This window comes from Zerene cesonia, chromosome 1, assembly GCF_012273895.1.
Source record: "Zerene cesonia ecotype Mississippi chromosome 1, Zerene_cesonia_1.1, whole genome shotgun sequence".
Lineage (NCBI taxonomy): Eukaryota > Metazoa > Arthropoda > Insecta > Lepidoptera > Pieridae > Zerene > Zerene cesonia.
Window position 1 is genome coordinate 6,081,170 of NC_052102.1, and position 5,307 is coordinate 6,086,476.

The following is a 5,307-nucleotide window of genomic DNA, read 5'->3' on the forward strand; positions in this document are numbered from 1 at the left end:
TGTTTTTTGATGCGTTCCATGCAGTCAAAGTACAACTTTTAAATAACGTGAGTATACTTGTTATTCAGTGTGCATGATTAAACATGCAAGAGGCCTGTTTAATTGAAATCTTATAAGTAGAATTATTTTTATTGTTGTCGCAAAAATAGAAGGACGAGTTAGTAATTGTATTATCGACGGGTTTATTTATGCAGTCGAGTTGAAATGAACCTTATCTAGAAATCTCTGAAATGCCACAAGGATGTAATCGTAGTGGGTGGATGTGTATCTCCATTTACGTTAAGAATCATGCGGGCACAGGTGAGTACAAGAACGCAGGTATCTAACAAACTGGCACGCATCACCTGTATTTTGTTAAACTGGCTTGACATCATCAATCTTTCATTGAACGTACACGACTAACTATTCAATTTTATTTGAAATCATACGAATGCCATAAAATTAATTTGCAAAATTTATTTGATTGTAACCATTGTAAACACGGCCATTATTCACTAAATCACAGAATGAAATGTTTAATGTCGATTATAAATGGAAACAATCCATTAATGAGCGACATGAGACGCGCGCTATCGCCGGCCATAAGTTACACCGGCATTAGTAAAGCTAGGAACTAATTGCGGAGGCGGTCCAATTTCCCAGACAGTGCTGAAGCTATTAATTGTCACAACATGATTAAATCAAATAGTTGGAATTGTCTAAGCTAAGCTATAGTTATTATACAGCAACATTACAGAGTAGGTACATTTGTATTCGTTGTAGCCTGCAATGGCGTCATTGCTTCAATCACATTATTATTTTTAAAGAAATTATTATGTATATATATGTAGACCAAAAAAACACGCTTTAATGATAAAATCAACTAAATTGTCTTATTTACTAGCATATAGGGTATACGTAAGGAAACTATTTAATCCTGGCGATCGTATTCAGGATAATAAGATAAAATAAGCTCATTAAATTATTATCGTATTCTCAATGATCCTTCATAAGTGTACAAAGCTTGAAATAAATCTGTGCCTTTAAAGTTGGTCACAATCCAATATAAAAGAATCGATTAGATACATATAAACTAATATAACCGACAAGCGTGTTAAGAACTTAAAATAGATTCTAAACAAATATTGTATCTATTCAGCTAAGAAAATAAAAGAGATACCGTGATAAATTCAAACTTATGATGAATTAAATTACACATCGTTAACAGTTATATTTTGAAAAATCATTCATTTCGAGGTGAATACTAATTCCCTTTTTAGGTAATCCTGAACCTTTTATGACGTTTATAATATAAGGGATTTCATTCCATTTTTGATGGGATACACGAAGTTACGATAAAATTAACTATGTACGTATAAACATGCAGTTAAAAGATAAAAGAATCAACAGGAACTAAGGTGATGAGATGACTTGACACATTATTTAAAATTAAAACAGGTTCGTACGTCCGATCCTTTTTTTCGTTATTTAATTGTTTTGTCGGCTTGAACATTTCCAACTTGTTTTTGCAACACAAAAAATATTGCACCATATGGGGTATCATATCTTATAAAAGACTGTTTAATGATATTGTAACGAAAACATATGGCCAATTATTTTCTGCTAGCTTTGCTAAATGAGTTTCGAAAGGTGTAATAAAACGTTAGATCCTTGTTGATTCTCGGCACTTTTTGTAGCGTTTTTTACGCAGATAACTAATTTAAAGTGTGTTACGCTGTGGTCCTTGTGTTTGTTGACCTTTTGTTATCCCTTTATGCTACTAAAACGTACTTTTCAATATTTTGATTCAAGTATTAAGGCTAAAACAATAAATTTTAAATGTGAAATGTATAGCATAACACTATTAAATAAATTTCCTTAATCAATTTTCTTAAAAAATCACATACGAATATGTGCGTGGTAAAGCACAACCTGCTCAAAAGCAAGTTTCTCGGCGCGTCCGCGTCGGGGCAACCATCTGGTGGGCGAGAATTTTTTTTTTATTTTCCAAACGTGTCGTCTTGGATTCTTGTTTTTTGCATTGACTGGCGCTCGATCCTTTTCTTTTTTTTATATTGCCAAGTTGCAGTTAACAGGTGGCTGGCTGTGTGCAGGTGAGACCTGAGATTTAAATTAAGTTAACCTCAGTGGGAAATTCACGCGTGCTACTTGTAAAACAAATAATCTACGAGATGTAGGATAAGATCAAATGTTTACAAATGGTTGAAGGATATTAAAAAATCGTATAACAGAAAGACTACAATTACGATAAATAATAAAGAAAATAACTGGGCAACTTTATTAGTTAAATGTGATTATATCTCAAAACAAAAAACTTTACTTAATGTATATGAAGGTGTAGTCAATAGTTTATTATGGTTAGTATATATATATATATATATATATATATATAGTGTTTATAACAAAATAATAATGACTTAATCTTTTCTCTGCATATGTACCAGATAAGACCGAAAAGACTGGACTGATGTTGATTGAGCCATAATAACAGAGGGTTGATATTATAAGCCAAAACCTAAATACTTATATTGTGGAAAAAAAATGAAAAAGTAATTGGTTGAAATAAATAATTTCCCCGAAAATTAGCTTAACATTGACGACGTAGCGTGCATAAACATAAAATATAAAAATACGTACTTTTTATTTATGTTAAAGAAATAAAGTTTTCAATAAAAGCATTACGGTATAAATCAAACCTCATAGTAATAATTACATTAGTACTGACGACACAAATTAAAAGCAAAATAAATACACTACAATATGTTTTGATGCGTGTTATATTATTGTTACATAAAATTTTGACAAGAGATGAATTCCTATGTGAAAGCTTGAAAAATTGTGCCTATTACAGAAAGCAGTTTCAATAGACTCAGAGACCTGCACCGTTAGACTCCAGATCACGACTCGGCGGATTATTTGAGAGCACAAAGAGAGCGAGTGCCGCGACCGACGGACACAATCACTCATAGCGTTGCGTTTGTCATAGAGCCGCGACAAGACGACAACGCGTCGATCACCGACCGACACGCTTTGTCAAACGTAGCCCCGATTTGTGTACCTTCAAATCAATTGCTCTACATACCTTCCATCGCTTTAATGCTTTATATAAACTAGAATTAGATGCGTATCGAGATGCAATGTAACATAGGATTCGGTGCCTCCTACGACGAGCTTTTATTGATACGCTTGAATCTGACATTTGATTAGACAATAATATGTGAAAGGGACAGATTTTAAACAACCGCTTATTGTGTGCATACAACTTAAGAGGTATTGTTAAAGAAAAAGTAGGTTTAATGCATTGATTGATCATTGCAAAATTATCTCAACTTTCTACAGCGTACATTTGGATTGTATGAAAGGAGGCTGTAAAATCGTTCACCAATAAAGCGAAATATAGGTTAAGACGGACTCTCTCAGAAAAATCATTCAAGGTACCGTAATCCCATTCTTTTATTTTGTAATTTCTTTTTACCACCAATTCTGAGCAGTCGTTCAACATTTTAGGGCTCTTTTTATGGCTCCACGTCTGATGAACATCCATACCTACGCTTTGTATTTCAACTTATATTCTTTAGGTGCTATTTTATTTAAATCGTTCCTCTTTAATTCTTTTGGTTATTGTTCAGCAATAAAGGTAGTTAGATTAGAAAGATATAGAAAACTTTGTAGCTTATGACACATACCATTTTTTATAAGTTTATTATCGTACAAGGTCATGTAGAGTGGAAAATCAATGACTTATAATTTGTTTTTTAATTTCCTTTACACAAAACATAATCAGGAATTTATATAATAATTACAACAAAGTTAATCAATGTTAAGTGGGCAATGCCAACCAGCAGTCGCGTAAGGCGCGGTCGGCTATCGTCGGGGCGGCGTTCGGGAGCCGCGCGCCCACGCATCTCTTCGCGTCTTGTCCATGTCAACAGTACAACATACAGCCGTTTAAATATCTTACTTTCACAATTGTAATAAGCAAACGTCAAGAGCTCATCATGTTCAACAACAATAAGGCACGCGTCGCTGTACCGAGTGCAATACGTGTTTATTAATTAAGTTTCTATTCTCCATGGCGATGCTCGAATATAACAGACTTTTTTATAATTGTAGAAATAAACAAATTATTTCTACATATACTTCATCGTTCCAGGCGTAAGAAAGATAAAATTGTTAAATTAATAACGGGAATGTTTTAATTATAGCTTTCTTTGAGAACGTCGCTTTCAAATATTCTTGGACTATTATCAAAATTCTCAGTAGCCATTCTTGTCAACTGTCAAGTTTCTCATGTAAGAGGTGTTATTCTATATTAACCTATACCTATCTATAAAAACTTAGACATAGGTATGCGTTTTTTAGTAAAAACATCACATGAGAGAGAACTTTACTCATATACTTAAATTGAAACTACGTCAAGTTAAATTCCTACTACTTATACTTGCGAAGAGTTATTTTCTGTTTGTTTGACTTTCTGGCAGTCTTTTCCTTACGCTTAAGTCGCTGAACCGAATGAAATTCCTGTGAATAAATAATAGTTATTATCCCAGAAAATTCATGAGATCTAGGTAGGGAAAACCCCAGAGCTGTTTATTTTATAAATGTATTTAGAAACTATAGTTAAAAACTATAAGACGCAACATGACATTATAAATTTAGGTTCGTAGAAGCGATCTATTCGTGATACCACACATAATTTGGATCAAGATAATGCAAGTACTGAATACCGAATATGCAAATAAAGAACTTTCATTTCGATGCCGGAACAATGGTGCTGATTTCGTGGGGGTTTGCCTATTAGCGGCAGATGATGAATTTTAATAGTGTGAAAGTTCATATGAGTAATAATAATTGATGACTTGAAAAAATACTGTAATTTATAATAATTAACTAGAAACATGCTTTGAATCGCGATTCATATTTTAAGTGCAAGTTTATTGTTAATGGAGTAAAATAAATTATTATTAAACTGCACATTCATTTTTTCATGTTTCTTATTACACGTGGTTAAATATATTATTCGAACCCGCCCGTTTCCTACAACGAACAAGTGAATAATAAAGCCCGGCCCATCTAAATATTCATGAAGTAAATCAACGAACTTGCTCGATTCTTGACTGGAAGCATTTCACATAAATTTTTATTCATGTATCAAAGCAAATTGTTCTAAAAAAATCTGGCAAAAGCTATAATAAAATTACCGAATGAATGGAAAGTTATTTATTTTAAGTCAATACATGATATCATGATAGTCGACAAATGTGTGCTTTGTGTGTATTTGTCGATAAATGTATGCTTTTAATAGAT